Source organism: Vulpes vulpes, chromosome 1, assembly GCF_048418805.1.
Source record: "Vulpes vulpes isolate BD-2025 chromosome 1, VulVul3, whole genome shotgun sequence".
NCBI classification, from domain to species: domain Eukaryota; kingdom Metazoa; phylum Chordata; class Mammalia; order Carnivora; family Canidae; genus Vulpes; species Vulpes vulpes.
This window is the reverse complement of record NC_132780.1, coordinates 190,983,282-191,006,860: the sequence shown is the minus strand read 5'-3', so window position 1 is coordinate 191,006,860 and position 23,579 is coordinate 190,983,282. Positions and strand designations below refer to the sequence as shown.

Genomic DNA, 23,579 nt, shown 5'->3' with positions numbered 1-23,579 from the left:
CTCTAGCCAATCCTTGAAGGACTTAGGCCACTCATTGAATAAATATGATTGACCACTTATTATGTTCCTGGAAGTATCCTAGAAATACGGATAAGATTTGATGCCTGCCCTCATAGAGGGGACATTTCAGTAGAGTGAGGAATCATTTCATAGTAAGAGTTATACTTGGAGGCCAAAAGAGTCACTAAAAACACACACACACACTTTATCACCCCTCTGTCTTCCACTGTGGGGTCAATACAACAAAGACCAGGAGAATATTTGGCTGGAGATGAAAAGACATGTGCCAACATCAGGATGATAGTGAAAACAATAGCCCAGCAAGCATTGCCAAGGGACAGAATCTTGCACTGTTTCCCAAAGAAGAGCATGAGCCACATGGGCTAGTCAAAAGAATGGATTTTACCCACTCTTGATAGGGGTAGAGGCTCCAGCAAATTCTCATTCCCTCCTAGAACCACATTGGGCAGAAATGTAGAGGTTGGTATGACTATTTCAACAGTTGTTTGAACAATTATAAGACACACGAACATGAGACAACTGGGGCTGTGCTTCACGCAACTATAATAAGCAGCATTGGGACTAAAATATTATCTATGATATTGATTCATAAAACATTGTTTTTATTTAACCACTCATTTTGCTGAAGTGATGCTCTATCTTCCAAACAAGTCTGTGGGGCAGTTAGCCATAAAATAAACAGCTGGTTCAGAGGTGCTCAAATTCCTTAGACTCTCTGCAGAGTTCCCCAAAGGCTTGGAACTCAGGCACCCCTACTTAGCTGAACAGGTGACTCGGAAAGGGTTTGAATAATAATTAGTGCATTGCAAGGAAATTGTCTGTTTCAAATTATCTGTGTCTGAGAGAGCATCTATAATATAATCACTGTCGCTTGGAAACACCTGGGAGGTGTTTCAGGGGTTTATGGTTGATGCCTGTGGCCTACTGAACTGGAATAGTTTTCATTATAGTTGGGAAAATCAGTTGGAGCACTTCTATAAATGCAAAAGTACTTCTAGCATCCTCAAATGTTTTAACATTTCTGAAGTAAGTCCGTTGATCCCATAAGAAGCTCTGGATCCCTTTTCCTTCTTTATTTTCTTCAAATTGATATTTAGATTACATTGAATACAATCTTCATTGCATTTCAATAAAATTAGTGCCCTTCTTCAGTCCATATACTTGCTCTAGTGTATTTATCTTCATTTGGAAATAATTTCATTACCGCTACTTCTTTAATCATAATCTTATCTACATTTTCCTCAGACCATTTTCTTATTATTTATGTATAGCTATTCCATATTTAAATTTCCAGTGTACTAACTTTCATTTGCTGCAGTATTAAAGCTGACTAATTTTTAAAAACTTTAATCTTAAAATTATGGAAATGAAATGAATTTATTGAAAAAAATTAGGACATGATTGGTTACATTACATAACAACAGAATTCTCAGAGTTAATAGTTCGGTATATACTTTTCCATGGCATCAACAAAGCATTTCCCTACTTGAGATCACACAGTGTCATGAGAAGTAAGTTATAGTAATAAGATATCCACTGTATCCCCATTTTGAAGATGCAACTAAAAGCATGGGAGGCGATAAGAAAGGCAAAGCTATAAGCTCCTGGAGCCATTTCTCCGTTGCAGAGGGTCAATTGTAATAGACCCTGTGACCACTAGTATTTAGAAGTCTGTCTAATCTGGCTCCTAATCAGTATGAGGGAACTCTGAAGGGTTAGAGGGGATTCTCTGTTGGGAACTAAATTTACAGCAGATAAATATCCAGTTGTATGGAAAAAAGGGTAAGTTGACCTGGAAAGGAAAGGAAAGGAGAGAGGAGGGGATGGGGAAAAGGGTGGGAGGAGAAAGATATGTGGATGTTAACAAACCATGAGGTGTCATGCTAACCTGATTTTTTACCAAATTTTGTAGCATACCTTTTTTTTTTTTTTTTTAAAAAAAAAGGATTTTATTTATTTATTCATGAGGGACACAGAGAGGCAGAGACAATAGGCAGAGGGAGGAGAAGTAGGCTCCATGTAGGGAGCCTGATGTGGGACTCAATCCCAGGATCATGCCCTGAGCCCAAGACATCCCTGTATCACAACCACTGAGCCACCCAGGCATCCCTGTAACATACCCTTAAACTATAGAATAAACCAACTTCCAAGGATATCCCACTGAATAAAAAAGATAAAATATTTTTCATAATTTGGGATCAGTGTACAATGGTAGAGTTGTTAACATAAAGCCCTAATATTGTGGACTACCTACAGCCACAGGTTTTTAGACTGACTCTTTGCCCCCTTGGGTAACTAGAGAACTAATTATAAAATAATAGCAAAATAATAGCATCGAAATTAAACTTCCACGCCATATTCTAAGGTAAGGATTCAAATGAATAAGGAAAGGCATTAAGATAATTCTACCTTAGTATTTTGACAGATAAGAAGAAACACTCACGTGGGACCTGTACAGAAATGCTGGAACAGAAACAGAATGAAGCAGAAGATGTATATTAAGATGAAAAGCACACTTCAGAACAAACTTTTACATAATTGCTTTGACTCTCAAAGAGACTAAAGAAATTATGAGCTCTTCAAAACAAGAAAAGACCATGTCAGATAACCCTAACTCTATCTCTGACCCATCATATAATACTGACTGAAACAAACAAAAGCATTTTTTTTTTTTTAAATGTAAGCTCTACACTCAACAACAGGGCCCAAACTCATGATCCCAAGACTTGGTCACCAACTCTACTGACAGCCAGCCAGGTGGCCCAATAAACAAAAGCACTTTGAGACTTTTTTCTTTATCTTTAAAATGGAAATGGAAATAAATGATGAAGTTATGGAGGAAAAGACTATCAAAACACATTGAACCTACTTAAACACAGAATTCAGTTTAAGTAACTTTGACAATTATAGAAAGGAGAATATAAATCTTACTGATTGAAAGAGAATCCTAGTGTATAATAATTCACTATAATAGTCTAGGACAAAATTCTCAGAGCATGCAAACAAAAATTTGAAGTTGAGGCAAATGGAAAGCAATATTGGTGCCTTATTTTATCTCTGTCATAAGGTACCATGAATAGAGATGCTAACTCTGTGATGTGGTTTTACCATATTTTTATTTTTAAATAAGAATAAAAACAATGTTCAATTTCTTAAAACTAAGTGCAGATGGTACAAGAAATGGGCTATTTAATTAGTCTTCTGTATTACAGAACTTCAATATGGAAAAGCTCCCTGAGGCTACCTATGAAAGTATCTAATGGCCTAACAAATTCTATTGTTTTATTTCAGACTCAGATCAAAATGATGCCAGTCAGCTGAGCCAAGTGTGTACATTCCTCACTCAACCCCAGACAGCTTAGTAATGGTTCATTAAGCAGCTAATTAGACTTGCATTACTCTCAGCCACAGGCTTACAGACCCCGCCCTGCGGACACACCTTTATCATTCTCCTTGTTTTTGATGCATCTTACTTTGTTTGCTATTCAGAAACAGCCCAAGAGAGATTTTTTTGTTCTGGGAAAAAAAACAAAATGAAAATGAACAAAGGTTTGTATTTTAAGCGGCCTGTCAGCACACTGATTTTGATTTGTTGAATATACTTCAAAAGCAAAGGGAATTTAGTGATTGCATGGTTTATATTTAAAAGGATAAACTGGGGTGCCCTGACTGGCTCAGTAGGAGTTTGAGTCCCATGTCAGGTGTAGAGATTACTCAAATAAATAAAACTTAAAAAAATAAACTGAAGAAAGTTGATGGATGGTTGACAAGAAACAACATAGGAAGTGCACGTGCAGGACCATAACTAGTACGGTTTTGTGAAGAACATCTTGTCATAATTTGAAGAAATTCCCAGATACAGAGATTCAAAGTCCACTTATCCAGTTCTTGAGATGATAGGGTATTGCCTGTGGCGAATCCTTGCATGTAGAATCCTGTCCTGATCTGTTTTGGCAAAGTACCAGTTGGTGAACCTCACTCCAGGATTTGCAGAATGGTCACTTAAGATGAGATTTTTATTCTTGTTAGAATTGTTGCCATAATTGACTTTATTTTTTTCTAAGCGTATTATTTGTATCTATTTCAAGCAAACATGTCCCATGTTTTCCAGTTACCTTTTACCATAAATCATAATCTTGAAAACAAAAAATTAAACCAACATCAGACATTGGTAGGATTATAGTTCTTAAGTGCTGACATCTAGTGGTTGTTGGTATTCTTTGATAAAGTACTTTCCAGGTAACCTTTTCTGTGGGTTCTGTCATAAGTGTTTAAAAAGTAATTACCTTAAAATGTAAGTATTTCTCCCTATAAAATTCTATACATTTAAAACACTGGTTAAGAAAAATCATTCTCAAACCTTCAAATTAAACAATTTTCAAACATTTCCCCCTGCAAGTATGGTATTTACAAGTGCTTCCCCATGATAATGTCTGTTATTTGCAGTGATTGTCAAGGTCATGGAAGAAACATGGGAAGTCCTAGAAGGTGTTTCCTAAACCTCCTGAAAGTTAACTAGTTTTCAGTTTTTCTTTAGTGTCTACTTATGAGTACAGATAGCATCAGGGATGGTCATAATGCTTAAATTAATTGGGATTTTCAGAAAACTTAGATCTATTTCGGTGGTCACAAAGAACCCAGAGAGTGAAAACATACACTTATTAGTTGCACGCTATTCCCAGACTAACCCTAGGGATGCAAAATGGATTTTTGTGGACCCTAACAATGAGATATTTTAAGGTAAGGAAAACAAATGTGTCAATGAGATCACGGCAATTTAGTATGATAGGTAGAGTTTTTTACTATGGTAGATTGAAAAGCAGGAGGAAAATTTTTTTAAATTTTATTTATTCATTCCTGAGAGATATAGAGAGGCAGAGACATAGGCAGAGGGAGAAGCAGGCTCCCTACAGGGAGCCCGATGTGGGACTTGATCCCAGAACTCTGGGATCACGCCCTGAGCCAAAGGCAGACACTCAACCGTTGAGCCACCCAGGCATCCCAGAAAGGAGGAAATTATTGGAGAGGTGAAGAAAAATATTTCATGTAAGAATAATCTCTAAAACAGGTTTTGAATGCTGAATTAACCAGGTGGCAAAAGAGAGGCTTCTACACAGCCATTTATTCACTAGCCATTCACTGAATATTTATTGAGCACCTTACCGTATGCCTAGACACAGGATGTGCAAAAATTAGAGTTAGAAATGATACTTTAGAGTATGTTATCACTGAAGCAGAAAATAGAACAAATTAAGGGAACAGTAGGAAATGAAGGTGTGTAGTGGGAAAAAAAAAAAAACACCTGAGTTCCAATCTCATATCTACCACACTTACTTAGTATGTAAACTTAATCAAGTAACATAAGCTCACTAAATATCATTTCTCCCATCCATACAATACAAGAAAGACTCACAGATTATTGAGAAAGTTTAGTGAGCTAATAGGTGTGAAATTTCCTGGCATGAAATAATAATAAACTTTAGTTATCGTATCCATCGGGGCAGCCTGGGTGGCTCAACGGTTTAGCACCACCTTCAGCCCAGGGTGTGATCCTGGAGACCCCAGATTGAGTCCTGCTTTAGGCTTTCTGCATGGAGCCTGTTTCTCCCTCTGCCTGTGTCTGCCTCTCTCTCTCTCTCTCTCTCTCTCTCTCTCTCTCCCTCTCTCTGTGTCTCTCGTGAATAAATAAATAAAATCTTTAAAAAATTATTGTATCCATCAGCTTTTGCTTCATAATAAACAACCATAATACTAACTCAAAAAAAAATTTTGGTGGCCTGCAGCAATTACGTTTATTTTCATGTTCAGTGGTCTGCAGGTCAATGCCAAATTGGCTGATGTAGGGTTGGCTGGGGAGCTCTGCTTCAAGTTGCGGGTCCAGCCTACATACTAATTCTGGGCTCAGGATATATGGACAGAGGCTATCAGGTATGGTCTTCCACTGATGCCATTACATTCCTAAGATCCCATTGGTCAAAGCAACCACATGGTCAAATTGAAGGTCAAAGAGTGGGAAGGCACAAAATGCGTCCATGAATCCATGACATGAATATGATGTATAATACTATCAAGGGGAACAAGATTTGAGAGTGATTTATTTTGTTGGTTGTTTATTTGTTTGCAGAGGCTGTGTATATCCTAAGGAGCTTGGACTTCATCCTGCAGGTAATTGAAACACCTGACCAAATCTGTGATTTTTAGAGAGCTCATTCCCTTGATGCCATGGAAGACAGAATGGAAGAGGAACAAAACTAACAGCAAAAATAAAAGTTACAGTAAGTTCTTAGTCTAGAGGTGACAAAGGCTGGAAACATGCTTGGGCTGCATGGAGGCAGAAGACTATTGAAAAAAAGAGAGCAGTATGTTCATTGAATCTGGAGTCTAAATCTTGAAGAATTTATTAGTTTTATTTGCTTTGTTTTTAAAAATTACTGAATAACTCTGACCAGAGTAGTTCTTAAGGCCATGGAATTTAGGTTTGATAGACTAGAAGTAATCTTAAATTGTATAAAATAATGTCTTTATCAATTGCTTGCAGAAAGTGAAGTGCTTGCAGAGCTGTGCTAGCCTATACTGGCTTGTGAGAGCCAGTTGTTAAATTTTCAGGAATTTTGTAGCCAGGTAATTCCCACAGCCATTATTAAATATTAACTTGTTTGAACTTATACTGAAATAAATTATACTCAAAATGAAGGTAATCACTTTTGCTTCCAGCCAAAGTGAAGTGAGAGGAAATGGATTGACTTGTCCACCTAAAAAAAAAAAAAATTAGGACTCTAACAAAATACACGAAACGATTTTCTAGGCCCTGGACATCAGGTAACAAAAGACCATGATCTCTATGAGATGAGAAACAACAAGGGGAACCCTATAGTTGGCTCCAGCTCACCTCCTTGAGAAAGGTTCCAGACTAAGAGGAGCAAAGGAGGAGAATGTTGGCAGAGCTCAGGACTCCCTAAGTTGAGGGGACAGAGCTGAGAGTATAGGAAGACCAAGACAGCCAAAGTTCTTGGGACAAATTACCAGAAAGTGAGTTGCAGAGAGAAAGCACCTCCAAACCCTGTAGGTGTTCTGCAGAGTACTGTCAACATGTGCATTAAGGAAATTTCTTGAGGCCTGCCAAATAACTATCTGAAAGGATTAGAGGAAATAGTGTTCTTTGCTTACATATGGTCTGGAATAGTGCCTGTTAGAACCAACTGGAAAAACTCACAGGTACAATAGTCAGAGGGGTCTTGCCTCAGTAGTGGGGAATAACTAATCCTGGACTAAATGCTGCCGTGTCCCTACCCTAAGAAGCCTGAAAATTGAGACCCCCAAAAAAGAACTGACTTCAGGTAACAACTATTTCTCAGACATCAAGAAAACACAAAGGAGTATAAAAATATGCAGCACTCAACAAAATGAAATTTACAATATCCAATCTAAGATGATCAGGAATGCAAACAAGCAGGAAAAAAACCCATAAGAAATCAATCAATTAAAACCTACTCTGAACAGATACAAAAGGTTACAATTAACAGAAGAAACAGTATTTTTAAAACTATATTACTTATTTTTTAACTATATCATTTAAACTATTTTATTTATTATTTATTTTAACTTCAACAGTAAGTAGAAACATGAGAGATATAAAGGAAGACCCATAGAGAATTTGTAGGGATGAGAACTACAATGTCTGAGATGAAAAAAATACACTAGATTATATCAACTGCTGATTAGACAGGACAGGACATTGGTGAACTTTATTTATTTTATTTTATTTTATTTTTTAAAATGTTGTATTTATTTATTCATAGAGACACACAGAGAGAGAGAGAGGCAGAGACACAGGCAGAGGGAGAAGCAGGCTCCATGCAGGGAGCCCGACATGGGACTCGATCCTGGGTCTCCAGGGGGCTTACAACAAGGAACTAAAATAGCCTCTATAATAATTATCCTCAAGTTATCTTTAATTTTGATTTCAGTATTTCTTGTTTGGGTTTTATAGCATCTTAGAAGAGTGTAATGGCCTCACATATTAAAGCCTAATTATATTGGTCTATTTTGACCTGGTTTTTTCCTCTGTTTAAGATTTTATTTACTTATTCATGAGAGACACACAGAGAGAGGCAGAGACATAGGCAGAGGGGGAAGCAGGCTCCATGCAGGGACCCCCATGTGGGACTCGATCCCAGGCCCCCATGATCACGCCCTGGACCAAAGGCAGACGCTCAACCACTGAGCCACCCAAGCGTCCCTCCCCAAGTTTTTATTTAAATTCGGTTAGTTAACATACAGCATAATATTAGTTTCAGGTGTACAGTGTAGTGATTCAACACTTCCATACGACGTCTGGTACTCATCACAAGTGCACTCCTTAATCTCCATCACCTATTTAATCCTTCCCCACACCCACCTCTCCTCTGGTAACCATCAGTTTGTTCTCTAATTAAGAACAGTCTGTTTCTTGGTTTGCCTTTTTTTTTTTTACCTTCTATGTTCATTTGTTTAGTTTCCTAAATTCCACATATGAATGAAATCAGATGGTATTTTCTTTCTCTGATTTATTTCACTTGGTATAATACTCTATAGCTCCATCCACATTGCTGTAAATGGCAAGATTTCATTCATTTTTATGGCTGAGTAGTATTCCATGGTCTATCTATACTACATCTTCTTTATCCAGTCATCAGTCGATGGACATTTGGGCTCTTTCCATAATTTGGCTATTGTTGATAATGCTGCTATAAACATTGTGGTGCGTGTATCCCTTCAAATTAGTAGTATTGTATCCTTTGGATAAACACTTCATAGTGCAATTGCTGAATCATAGGGTAGTTTTATTTTTAACTTTTTCAAGAAATATCTATCTGAGAGAGAGAGAGCACGCACGTGCACAGAGGGGGAGGGCCAGGGAGAAAGGGAGAGAGAGGTAAAGAAGCACACTCTCCACTGATCATGGAGCCAACATGGGGCTCGATCCCAAGATCCCGAGGTCATGACCTGAGCTGAAACCAAGAGTCAGAGGTATGACTGACTGAGCCACCCAGGTACCCCTATTTTGAATTTTTTTTAAAATTTATTTATGATAGTCATACAGAGAGAGAGAGGCAGAGACACAGGCAGAGGGAGAAGCAGGCTCCATGCACCGGGAGCCCGATGTGGGATTCGATCCCAGGTCTCCAGGATCGCGCCCTGGGCCAAAGGCAGGCGCCAAACTGCTGCGCCACCCAGGGATCCCTATTTTGAACTTTTTGAGGAACTTCCATACTGTTTTCCAGAGTGGCTGCACCAGTTTGCATTCCCACCAACGGTGTAAGAGGGTTCCCCTTTCTCTACATCCTCACCAACATCTGTTGTTTCCTGTGCTATTTTTTTAATGTTATAGCAGGGGGCTTACAACTAAAATAGCCTATATAATAATTATCCTCAAGTAATCTGTTATTTTGATTTTAGCCATACCTAGTAGGGCAATTGCTGGGTCATAGGGTAGCTCTATTTTTAACTTTTTGAGGACCCTCCATACTGTTTTCCACAGTGGTTGCACCACTTTACATTCCCACCAACAGTGTAAGAGAGTTCTCCTTTCTCCACAACCTTGCCAACACCATTGTTTCCTGTGTTATTAATTTTAGCCATTCTGATTGATGTGAGGTGATATCATTGTAGTTTTGATTTGTATTTCCCTGATGATGAGTGATGTTGAGCATCTTTTCATGTGTCTGTTGGCCATCTGTATGCCTTCTTTGGAAAAATATCTATTCATGTCTTCTGCCATTTTTAACTGGATTATTTGGTTTTGGGGTGTTGAATTTTGTAAGTTCTCTATATTTTTTTGATACCAACCCTTTCTCAGATATGTCATTTGCAAATATCTTCTCACATTCCAAAGGTTGCCCTTTAGTTTTGTTGATTGTTTACTGTGCAGATTTTTTTTTTTTAATGAAAAGAGCATCACTGAATTTTGGGGTAGAAACATTCTAAACACCCATTAATCGATGAGTAGATAAATGATTTATGCTATATTCATACAATAGAATACTGCTCAGCAAAAAAAGGAATAAACTGTTGACGTATACACCATGGATGTATCTCCAAATACTTAGGCCGTGAAAGGAGCAAGATAACAAACGATGCATACTTATGATTCTATTTATATAAAGTTCTATAAAATCAAAATTAATCTATAGTAACAGAAAGCAGATAGTGGTTGACTAGGGGATAGAGGACAGGAGGAACAAGAAAGGGATGATTACAAAAGGGCACAAAGAAACTTGGAGATGATAGACACATTCTCCATCTTGATTTTGTTGATGGTTTCATGGATGCATACATATGTCAAAAATTATCACAGTGTACATTTAATCTTTTTTTAAAATTTTATTTAAGTAATCTCTACACCCAATGTGGGTTTGAACTTACAACTCCAAGTTCAAGTCACATGCTACACCGAATGAGCCAGCCAGGCGCCCCCCACAGTATGCATTTTAACTATGTACTGTTGATTTTTTTTTTAAAGATTTTATTTATTTCAGAGAGAGCGCATGAGCAGAGGGGCAGAGGCACAGACTCGGTGCTGAGCTTGATGCAGGGCTCTATCCCAGGACCCTGAGATCATGACATAAGCAAAAGTCAAATGCTTACCTGATTGAGCCACCACATGTCCTTATCTATGTACTGTTTATTCTATGTCAGTTATACCTTAATGGAAGAAACAAATTGACCTACAGTGGTAATTCAATAAAATTTAGCTAATATGAACACACAGACACAAACACATAGTGCAAACACATAGATAAGCAATACTTGGAACTCCTCATTTTCTAATTATTTTACTACATTTTATTATCTGGATTCTTGGGGTTATTTCCATCTACTGTATCTGTTTGGTGGCAGTATTATATGATGGGGTGCCACTTCGCATCTCCTCACAACTCTTTGTTCACTGGGCATCATGCTGGTACCCTGAAATTGGTTATGTTGGGAATATTTACATCATGGAAATTGGCAAATACTACAAATCATGGCCACTCCTCCCCCCACCCCTTCTCAAGATCCTGTTAGCAGTTAGAGAGACAGGTCTAAAACCTGGTGTTCTCTTCCCAAATCCAGTGATCCTTTCACCAAACCATGCCACCCATCTCATGAGCATAGACTGCTGAGAGACACACTGAGGTGGGGCCTCAGAAGCAGAGACTGAAGGTGCCCTTTCCTCCTTCCTTTCAGCCAGAGGAACAGTACTAATTAAGGCTGTGAAGCAAGTAAAACTAGAAATAATATAAACTCTCCAGGTGTGCACTTTAAATAATAAAAAAAAAAGGCTGTGAAGAATGAGACATGTTCTTCATTTCTTCTCATTTTTACTTCACTAGCCTCTCAACTCCCTTTCTTTTTTTAAATCTATCTTGCTTTTTCTTTTATTTTTTTTTAAAGATTTTATTTATTTATTCATGAGAGACACAGAAAGGCAGAAACATAGGCAAAGGGAGAAACAGGCTCCCCACAGGGACCCTGATGGGGGACTCGATCCCAGGACCCTGGGATCATACCCTCAGCCAAAGGCAGATGCTCAGGCGCCGCCCCCCAACTCCCTTTCCATCTCCTTTTCACCTAATGAAGAAATGGATCTGCTTTATTTTATTTATTTTTTTTAATTTTTTTTTTATTATTTATTCATGATAGTCAGAGAGAGAGAGAGAGGCAGAGACACAGGCAGAGGGAGAAGCAGGCTCCATGCACCGGGAGCCCGACGTGGGACTCGATCCCGGGTCTCCAGGATCGCGCCCTGGGCCGAAGGCAGGCGCCAAACCGCTGTGCCACCCAGGGATCCCATGGATCTCCTTTAGAGAGCAGTGCTGAACAGAAGGGATGCCTTATTTATGCTTGAACTTCAGCAATCAATGAAAATATTTGTTCTCTGATGATAGTATATGAATATGGTACTATACTTCTCCACCCAAATCAGGTGTACAGTTTGAAGATGAAATTTGTGCATTTCCATGGTTTTTAAATCCACAGGAAGAATATTTGCAATCTGTATTTTACCAGAAAAATCCATATAATTTAATTCCTCAGTCTTCACCAGTCTGTGGGTACAAATGGACTAAATAAGTGATCGATCAAATTTCACATTCCGGCCCTTCCTGTTATCATAGGCTTCCACCTCCCACCAGCTTCCCAGGGCATGCTTCACATCAGCTTGGGAAACCCTGTTATATGCTCTGGAATTCTCATCACCTAGTTAATGTGTTGCCTGAGAAGGGAAGCCTTTGGAAGTGATGCCTTCCTTCATTGTCCACATCCAGTAAAATATTGAATCTGTTAAAAGTGCCATCTTTCATTGCTTTCAGAGCTGCCAAATGTGATGCCAGGTCATTCTGTACTATGAGAAAACATGGAGAATGCCCCCTTCCTTAGTTATATCCAACCATGTGATCTTGACTCCTGGAGTGCCGTATAGACTATTTCTTGGAATTCATTTTGTTTCTCTCTCTCTCTGGAGGGTTTCACTAGGAATTAATGGAGCTGAGCTAGAGGACAAGTATCCAAGACATGACATGCTATTTTCTCCATCTTTGGCCTCTGGAGTATGGGTGGCTGGGGGTGGGGTGGCATGGTGCAGGGTGGGTTTTGCCAGTGTAGGAAATGGGGGGGGGGAAGCAAGTTAAAAATCAGGTCCAGATGTGTCTAAATTGCTGGAGCTTTCTTCTTAATAGTTTAATTTAATTTTATGTATTTATTTTTCTTTTTTAAAGATTTTATTTATTTATTCATGATAGACATACAGAGAGAGAGAGAGAGAGGCAGAAGCAGACTCCATGTGGGGAGCCTGACACGGGACTCGATCCCAGGACTCCAGGATCATGCCCTGGGCCAAAGGCAGGCACTAAACCACTGAGCCACCCAGGTATCCCCTGGTTTAATTTTATTTAAGTAATCTCTACACCCAATGTGGGGCTCAAAATTGCAATCCCGAGATCAAGAGCTGCTTTTCCAACTGAGCCAGCCAGGCCCCTCTAAACTAGCTGGTTTTAACTCACTAAGGGCCCACTACATCCAGTCATGTGAGTAACCTTCAGTTTTTTCCTACAGCAGTAAAAACTGGTCTTATTTAAACACTTTGACCTAATTATCATTACAGAGATGAGATATCAGAGCCGCGCATACAGAGATGGTCTTTGGTTGCCTAAGGAAATTAAAACAAGTATTGAATCATATTGCCTAATAGCTTAACTTTTTTTTTTTTGTCAATTATTTTTCTCATTCTATTTCTGAATCTGGTATTTTTACTTTTGTGAAGATTGAGAAAGGTGCATGTGAAAGGCAGGGAGAAGTACAAAATAAAGAACCCTGTCTTTTTCCTTCTTTGAGATAACTTTACCATTAACTGAGGCATAGATACTAGCATGTGAAGCGAATTTTATAAAGAGAAAAGTGAGGTGCTGAGAGGCTAAATGTCTTATTTCAGAAAGCCTCTTAAAGGCAGAAATGAACTAAGGGTCTGTGTCTCTTAACTCCCTGTATCAGTAAACCCTCTGTGTTGGCTGCTTATCACCTTATATTAACTACTCAAATCATAAAGTCCTACCTGCTCATAAATATTATGAAGGACCATCTTCATGTTACATTTTGATATTTGTTCATGACTGCAGCCCATATAGTTTTTGAGGGTTTTCATGTTCAGAGCCTTTTTACGATGAATATTAGGGAAATCATGAAAATCTTACAGAATGGGAGAATCTTTGGCCAAATCACAAACCTCTAGGAATGCAGTTTTGTTAGTGTTTTTACATCTTTTATAATTCTCCAGACTGTAATTATATTCACATCTGTTATAGTTCTTGAAGACTAGCAAATATATGAAAATTAAAAACTTCAAAGGTTTAAGTTCCAACACTGCAGAAGCAATTGGATGATTTAGTTCAGGCAGGGGGTTTGTAGGGCTTGGTTCTAATATTAGACAAATCAGTTCACTCATCTCTAGCTGACCTATTTGTTCATCCATCCAAGTCATTACCCTAATCTCTCTATAGCTTCCGTGTTCTGTAAGGTAATTAGCACATATGAAAATCATTCGTAGCAGGCAGTGTCACCTCCTTGACAATATTTTTTTTTTATTTTACTTTTGTTTTTCACATGAGCTTGAACCTACAACCCTGAGATCAGACCTGAGCTGAGACCAAGAGTTGGATGCTTAACTGCCTGAGCCACCCAGGTGCCCCTCCTTGACAGTAAATTTAATCTAAACATGTACATTTATGAAAAACTTCCTCTTACAAAAGGAGCAGCTGATTGATTAATAGAAATGGGTGTGACATACCCTGACAGTAGTTATTAAACAAGTGTAGAACCCTCATTGCTCTAGATATGAGCACTACTCTGTAAAATGACACTGGTGACCTCTTTGCTACATGAGTGTGTATGTCCAGTACCTTATGGGCAGAGGAGGCAATAATTGACAAAACTAGTTAATTAGATGGCTGAGCAATGACCATTCCTACTCATTCAATTATACTCTATTAGTTCCCTTATATGTATCTTGAAATTTATATGAAAGCTAGTTCTGCAAAAATAGGACCTAAGAGCTAGAGAAATATATAACTGTTTGTAAATTTATTTATCATCTATACACATTTTATAAATTATTAGGTATGTAAATGTGCATACATTTCATCTATTTCCTAAATGCACGCACACACATATCACATACAAATATTTTCTACATAATATGGAAGGAAAGTTTTCTTTTTTATTTATTTATTTATGATAGTCATACAGAGAGAGAGAGAGGCAGAGACATAGGCAGAGGGAGAAGCAGGCTCCATGCACTGGGAGCCTGATGTGGGATTCGATCCCGAGTCTCCAGGATCGTGCCCTGGGCCAAAGGCAGGCGCCAAACCGCTGCACCACCCAGGGATCCTGAAGGAAAGTTTTCTTTCAAATCGTTGCTTTAAAAAGCTGTTATGAGGAGGAAAATCAAAGTGGGTAGTGGATATTCCACTTGAGTTTGTCAGAAGTCTTTCTTACTGGTTTAATTCTATGAACATCATTGCTTGTATGGCATGGACAAATTATATCCTTTTCCAAGAACAAATTAATTTTAGTTGTCCAAAAATTAATCAAAACCTAATTTGTCAAAAACCAAAACCTAGATAGCATTCCTTTGAAAAAAGTATCACTTTTTTTAAGGAAGTTATTTATGTTTCTCTGGTTTCATTGATGTGCCCTCATCCTATTCCTTTCTGTAGGTCAGGCAACTCTGATCTTCTGACCTTTTTCTTTGCATGAGTTGGTAAACTATGTCCTATGGGTCAAATCTGGTTTGTAGTTTAAACTAAGAATGTTTTTTACATTTTTTAATTGTTAAAAAAAAGTTTTAAAAGAAAGAGATTACATGGTGGAGAAAAATATGTGGCCCACTAAGGGCTAGAAATATTTACTATTTGGCCATTTACAGAAAAAAAATATGCTTATCCCTATTCTAGAAGTTCACTCAAAGCCCCTAATCATGATGTCTACAGAAGAAAAATCTTTATGGTCCATGTGTGGCCCTTAATCTTCCTAAATATTAGGCAAGACCTGAATGTGCTTTAGGCAGAAGTATAGTTTTTTGTGTATTTCTGAACAAAGAATAAGTCTCTTGTCTAGGAAGGTATTCTATAATCAACAAAGCATTAATTTGGAAAAAGTGCACAGGGAGGGCTGAAGAAGTTTGAGAGCATCCAAGTAATCACCTCATATCAAATCTATTATAAAGTTTGATGAGGGGACTTACCTTAGGGCCAGACAACATTTGCATCCATGACTATTATACCAGTGATGCAACAAAATCAAAAGGGCATATGATCTTCCGCTACTTCTGTTTGCTTATTTACAAACTTCTGTTTACAATTTCTTCCCACTAACTTGGCAGCATTGTCAATCTCTGAGAAAGGAATCTCTGATGTTAAGAGTCTGACCCACTATATTCTTGGATTGTTTTGTCTAATGAGTCTGTCCTTTATTTAGTATGTTTAAAAAGAAAGTGTAAGGAGTCTCTTACTCTTAAATAAGAGGTGCTTTTCTTCTTGAGTGGGAAAAAATGTATATATTGTGCTTAATTGTCTATTTCTGTCAATTGTGTTGGCACCCCTTTTTCTGTTTTGGATAAAATAAAAACAAAATTTCTCAATTTATATGCACATGTACACATACACAGACACAAATGTGGTTTTATTCCTGAAGGAGGTCCATATAAAGTCACTTTTTGTCTAGAGACATTGAAAAAAAGTGTTAAAATGAAATACCTAATAATGGGGTGGGGGGGTAAATCATGTCAGTACTTATCAATTTCCCCTTTCCGAGTGACCTCCTTCTTCTTTTCATTCTGTTTTCTTTATCCTCTCTGAGTTAGTACTAAAGAATTGTTAGTGAATTAAAGTGCTTCTTCCAGATGTCAAGATCTTGAGGCTCCAGAAGAGCTAGGTCACAGGTGTAATCAGTAGCATCTGTTCAATCTTGTTTATGCCTCTGAGCAGCGAAAATCTGTTCTCTCTTATCTGTCCAGACCAGGATTACTGCCTAAAACCACTGTCTCACTATCTGTGTACATTGAGTGCTTGTGCATTTGAATGAACTTGAATTGAATTCAGATCCAAAGGCAAGAAGACCTTATTCTAGACTTGAAAGCGCTATTTCTAGTCCCCAACTTTAATGCTTTCCCTTCTCTATTGTATTTGGTCTTAGCTTATACTGCAGTCCTTTTTGACCTCAAATGTTTTGTTTTTTAAGATTTTGTTTATTTATTCATGAGAGACACAGACAGAGAGAGAGGGGCAGAGACACAGGCAGAGGGAGAAACAGGCTCCATGCAGGGAGCCCGATGTGGGACTCGATCCCAGGTCTCCAGGATCACGCCCTGGACCGAAGGCAGGTGCTAAACCTCTGAGCCACCCAGGGATCCCCCCTTGACCTCAAATTTTACCTTTTATTTCCCTGTGATTCCTGCATTTTTCTCTTTGGATTTTAAGGCCTTTACCATGCTTCTCCCTGGGCTCTGTTAATGCTAGATTGGCCTCTGCAGTTGGCCTCTGAACCTTGTCTGTGCCTTGGCTCTAGCCACTCTGGACCCAGAGTAACGACGGCTTTCTGTAGCAGGAACCTACTACCACAGGGATGATAGGGGAGGGAGCACCACTGTCCATGGTTCTGAATCACCACTGAACTGAACACCCTGACATTCCATTCCATTCAACTTGCTCTCCAGTCTAATTCATGGTCTTGATCTCTTGAGTTCTGCTCTGCCTTGCATTCGAAAAGAACACTATTTTAACTTGCAAAGCACTCCACGAGGATGCTATGTGGAGCCACTGAAATCACGAACTGGGCTTGCATTTTCCACCTGGCTTATTTTCATTTGCCTAAAAGATGCTTAAAACCAAAGACCTTGGAAGAAAATGTTAAGTGTGGAAAAAAGCTTTTAGTTCACTTCCCCAAATTATTTTCTTTTCTGATCCCCTCTATTTTGTTCAAATCAATCTGTCAGTGTGTACTGATAGCTTTAAATACACAATTATCATTGTAGTTCTTTGAACGGGTTTTTATATTTTTGAATTGTCACAGGGACAGAGAAAATCTTCGGGGATTCAGATTTTAAATACGCTCACCCCAGATAGTTGTGAAACTCTGATAAATAACCATGTTATTAATGGAAGATGATTCTAAAGGTTAATTAAAGTTGTTGAGAATGGTGAATGGACCAGAATCCAGATATTCATTAAATCTCTTCTTCATCTTTAGATAAAGATGATTACAAAGAGAAAAATGTTATATGAGTAGAGAAAGCCAAGTTTTCATTTAGCAAAACTGGTTGGTTTGGCCATAAATTGATAATCATTGAAGCTGGGTTATAGATACTTTGGGATTTCCTATATATATGCTATCTAATTTTGTTTTTTGAAAACTCCATAATAAAACGTTTTTAAAATTGTTTTAGGGGATCCCTGGGTGGCGCAGCGGTTTAGCGCCTGCCTTTGGCCCAGGGCGCGATACTGGAGACCCGGGATCGAATCCCACGTCGGGCTCCCGGTGCATGGAGCCTGCTTCTCCCTCTGCCTGTGTCTCTGCCTCTCTCTCTCTCTCTGTGACTATCATAAATAAATAAAAAAAATAAAAAATAAAAAAAATTGTTTTAAATATTTGGAAACAAAATTTAAAAACTTATGAATAAAATTATACTATATATAATAAAATACTAGAAACATTAAATTACTTCTAGACTATGTTATGTAAACATGCTCATAATATAATTGTGTCATAGTAACAGAGCTACTAAGGGCATGGGAAATTTTATCTTGCCTGAGTCCAATTCTGCTCTACGAAGTCACAAATTTTTTATTTTTGTTTTAACTGTCAAGATTAATACTTAATACAACTTGTGAAATTTTGGCAAAAAAAAAACTTTAAAAATATAGAGATATGTAAAGTATAAATTGCTGCATGTGACCTTAACTTTTCTTCTCTCAATATGATGTTTCGCCTCAGAGATGATGCCATTATCAGGTTTATGGGTATTATCTGTGTGCCTTTTTAAAAAATGAATTAAGATTGATGTATACACTTAGGAATATGTAATTATATTACATACATATATGTTATATGTTTTTCTTCCAACTGATTTTTAAATTTAATTGTATTTGAGAGCTAGTAATAGTCATTAAATAGGTATTTACTCCTCTATTTAAAATACCTGTTGCATCCGTTAAATGACAAAATTCAGCCAAGTAAATTTGAAGATCTAATTTGCTTTATTGAATGAATTTATTAATTGGGCAGCACCCCATCTAGGAAATAGAGAGGTGTTCTAAGGAGTTGTAGAAAATGGAAGGTTTTTATAGAAGGATGGTAGAGTCAAGAAAGTTATTAGCAAAAGAAAAGGATTGGCCCAGAGGAGGCCACTTTTAGGGGAAAAAGCAAAGTGTCTAAATGTTTTATGCAGATTACCTCATCTTTTTTCTGGTAAGTGAAGAGGACCCAGGTGGCAGATTCATGGGTGCAGGTTGAAAAATTTCAGGCTGACCAGTTAGGAGTACATTCCTGGAGGAGGTTGAAATTGCAATTAGATTATATATTAAGCTCTGGTTTGGGAACTTGGTGTAAGTGACATCATATTGGGCCTCTGTGCTTGGGTTTTTTTGTTTGTTTAAACACATTTTAGGACTAAATCTGTTGTCTCATTCTTTTTTTTTTTAAGATTTTATTTATTCATGATAGACACACAGAGAGAGGCAGAGACATAGGCAGAGGGAGAAGCAGGCTCCTCAGAGGGAGTCCAATGCGGGACTCGATCCCTGGACCAGGGATCACGCCCTGAGCTGAATGCAGATGCTCCACCGCTGAGCTACCCAGGTGTCCCTGTGGTCTCATTCTAATGACAGTCTTCTGAGCCTTCCTGCTGTAGAAAACAAAGGATGAAATTTCAAAGGTAAAAGAAAATATTTATTGCTCATTATTACTGCAGACCATGTAGGTATGATGATTTGTTACTGTGAGATTAAATCACTGAGGCAGTAATGATTTGGAAATACTTCTTTAATTTTCCAGGAGCTATGGTACTGAGCTATAATTAGACTTCTAGTCATGGTGGATTCTGCTCTGATCTTATAATTATAGCCTCACACGCAAAGTCTAACAACTTTGTTCTGGATCATCCATATGCTATGGCTGCTTGTCAGTTGCTTAATCACAAATAGTGATTAAACTGATATGTGTGTATAGAATAAGCTATGTTCCTTTTATTTTACTTATTTATTTGTTTGTTTATTCATTTATTTATTAAAGTAATCTCTACACCCAACGTGGGGCTTAGACTTACAATTCCAAGACCAAGAATCGAATGCTCTACCAATTGAGCCAGCCAGGCACAACTCTTGTTACTTTTATTGAACAATTACTACAATTACAGCATCTAAGGCCTGGAGGAAATATAAGCAATTGTCTGATTTGCTTAACAAGAATGATAGAACAAAGCCACACCATTTTGTTGACATGTCATTGCCTTAAAACTTAACTTGCCACATTAAAACCCAGGGTTTTTTTTTTCTTTGCATCAGCTTTTTTATTCCTTTATTGAGATATAATTGACACATAACATTGTGTAAGTTTAAGGTGGACTGGATATTGATTTGATATATTTCTAAATTACAAAATAATTATCACCATATTATTAGCTACCACTTCCATTCCATCACATAGTTGACCATTTCTCTTTCGTGATGAGAATATTTAAGATCTACTCTCTTAGCAGTGTTCAAGTATATGATATAGTATTAGATCCCCAAAGTTGTTAATTTTATGACAAGAAGTTATATCCTTTTACCAGTATCTTTTCAATTTCCTCATTTCCTATGCTGTACATTAGTTCCCTGAAGCTGTTAATCTTTTATCTAGAAGTTTGTACTCTTTAACCAATATCTCTTCATTTCCCCCACTCCGCAAAGCTGTGTCTCTTCCAATCAGATGAGGGCCCCCAAAAAGGGAGGCGATCCCATCAGGTGGAAGCTGGTAGTGTGGGCAATGAAAGGATTCACCTGAGGCAGAACAAAAGAAATAGAAATTTATTGAATACAGTGCAAGGGGGCTGTGGGCAGGACAGCAATGGAGAGACTGCCACAAGGCAGTTTAACAGAATATTAACAAACTGAATTTCACAATACAGCAAAAGTTCATGCATGATGATCAAATGGGATTTATTCCAGGGATGCTTATGGGTTGGAAGAATTAATATTGTTAAAATGTCCATACTCCATGGGTAGGGGGTGTTTTTAAAGGGAGAAGGTGAGTAGGTATGGGGACAATTGGAATTTTCCCTTATTTGGAACTGCCTGGTTTCCATTGGTTAGTTAGTGCCTATGGATATTTTGAGGTGGGTCGCCTGATGAGCTTGTCTGTATTTAGCCAGGGGGCCACCATGGGTCCTTTCTACTTTACACTGCTCAAGCCTATTGCCTAAAAGAGCCTCTACACCCAACACCTGGTATTCACCACTCTATTCTCTATTTCTCTGATTTTGTCTTTTTTACATCACACATAACTGATATCATACAATACTTGTCTTTTTAAGAACTCAGATTTTTGCCTTCACATGAGTACCATCATTTCAAACATTTCTAAGGCAGATCAGCTGACTACATTATAAGATGGTGACTTTTAAGTACTTTATGGTGGAAAGAATTTCTATGTATGAAATTAATTCTATATTTGAAATTAATACTATTTGGATAACTTTTCCTGGGGTCCTATATAGCCTCTTACTCATAAGAATTGTTTCTGGGGCAAGATCTTTGAATATTTTCTACTTAAAATCATACATATCCCTTCTGTATGTCCAATGGAAACTCTTTTCTGCTTCCAATGATGTTTTTATCTTATCACCAAATATTTATTGAATATTCAAGACAGTGAGGATATAGAGATAGCAAGCCTCTATCTCAAAGAAATCACTAGTAAGGGAGACAAACAGTAAAATAACCTAACAAATAATGATTAAACTGATATACATCTATAGAATAAGCTATGTGATCAGAGAGGGTGGGTCCCTAACTCATCTAGGGGAGGCATGAGCTGAGTCTTGAAGAAAAAGTAAGACTTAAGCAAGTAAATGAGGTTGAAAGGACATTCTGGAGAGAAGCAATAGTATATGCATAGATATGATGTGTGAGAAAGCACTATGTATTTGGAGAACAAGTATTTTGTCATGACTAAAGTGAAGGGTTCATAGAGCTGAAAGAAGATGCAGCTGAAAATGAGACCTCAGAAGGGCCTTGTGTGCCATTTCCAATAGTCTGAACTTTATTCTAAATGTGATGAAGACTACTTGACAGACTTTAATTAAAAGACTGACATGATTGAATATTATTAGAAAGACATTTGTGTAATGTCTTTACAGACAGTGTAAATGACTGATTGAGGGGGGTAAAGGCCTGGCTCAGGGTAACCAAGTAGGATACTATAAAAAGAGTATATTGCAGAGAAAATGATGAAGCCTCAATTGTGGCCATGGTAATGGGGATAAAAGTAAAAGGCAGATAAAAGAAGGGCTTGGGGGATGGGGGGTGGGCAGGAGGATGGTGAAGGTGGTCAAAACAAACAAACTTCCAGTTGCAAGAAAAAAAGCTTCCAGGATATAATGTATGGCATGGTGACTATAGTTAACAATATTGTGTTGTATAGTTGAAAGTTGCTAAGACAGTAGATCTTAAAAGTTCTCAACACAAAAAAAAATTTTGTAACCATGGAAGATGATGGATGTTAACTAAACCTATTTTAGTAATCATTTTGCAATATATACATATATCAAATCATTATGTTGTGCACTTTAAACTAAGACATGCAACACATCTCTTAGTTTTCCCAATAAACCTGGAGGGAAAGAAGAAATGCTTAAGGGGTGATGGTCAGTGAGATACAATGAGACCTATTGGGTATAGGGGTGAACAATTCAGAGATGCTGCCATGATTTCTGGCTTATGCATTTGGATAGATATAGATAAAGACTGAGATAAGGAACACAGGTAAATAGCCAAATAGTGGGCATTTCTTGTTTTTGTGTTTGCCCAGCATCAGAGCTCCCTTTGTTTGGTGGGGGTGGGGTGGGCAACTCCCCATAGTAAAGTCTTAGCTATAGTCAGCACTCACTTTCCACCATAGCTGCGAAAATGACAGACTCACTTTCCTAGCCTTCTTTGCAACTTGGGCAGAACCACATATTCTAGGCTCAACCACTGGAAACCTATGACATAAAGAATTGACTCTCTAATCCATTCTTATAGTAGTACTGGCAGTAGCAGAAGTTCTGGTGTGGCATCCAGTATTTGCTCTCAGCAGCTAACAGCTGATGGTAGCTGTGTGGCTGTGATGCCTGGCATTCATCAGCAGTCATGTCAGACTCGTTCTGTGGAATGATCTTGGTTGTAACCCTGATTGCTGTTCAGACCTCCTTGCCTGGTTTTCAAGCCTGGCCGTATGCTTCCTCATGACTCTTTAGCTTAAATCAGTCGGAGTAAGATTCTTATGCTTGCAATTAAGGTTCTTGCTGGATGCTAGGAAATTTGGAGGGTAAGATGGTGGGGGCTTAGAGAAAACATTTTTAGGTTTCTGCATAGCCAGGGATTTCTGAACAAAAGTTACTGAAGCATGGTTCCAGCAAGCACTGAAAGGTAATTTATGACTGATTAGATAATGAGAGACTTCCAGATTTACCTCACAGAGACATGTGTTTATAGTTGTGTGTGTGTAGGGGGGAGTGAAAGCCAGAACCATGGAGGCATGGCTGTGTTGTAAAGCTGAAGACAACGATCTTATCTTCCCCTAAGAGATTTATTTATAAGAGAATCCAGGATCCTCTCCATCCCATCTCCAAGGAGATTTTCAGTGGAAGGGGACAGCGCCTCTCCTTTTATATAAATGCCCAGATTCTTTTTTGGGGGGAGAGGGCATTAGTCTGCTACAATATAAGCCCTGTATTTGTAGAGTCATATATGGCTTTTGTTGTATCATTCCAGGGGGAAGAATTGAGACACAGAACACCATAGGGGGGG

At 38.1% G+C, this 23,579-nt stretch overlaps 1 long non-coding RNA gene across 1 annotated transcript in view; it reads left to right on the top strand.

The window, feature by feature from the left end:
* Positions 1–23,579, top strand: part of LOC140597729 (uncharacterized) — a 48,805-nt gene that overhangs the window by 13,878 nt on the left and 11,348 nt on the right. Inside the window, exons 2-3 of the long non-coding RNA XR_011999618.1 lie at positions 6,146–6,186; positions 19,235–19,465. This is a non-coding gene — a long non-coding RNA (uncharacterized lncRNA). The remainder of the gene's footprint in view (positions 1–6,145; positions 6,187–19,234; positions 19,466–23,579) is intronic.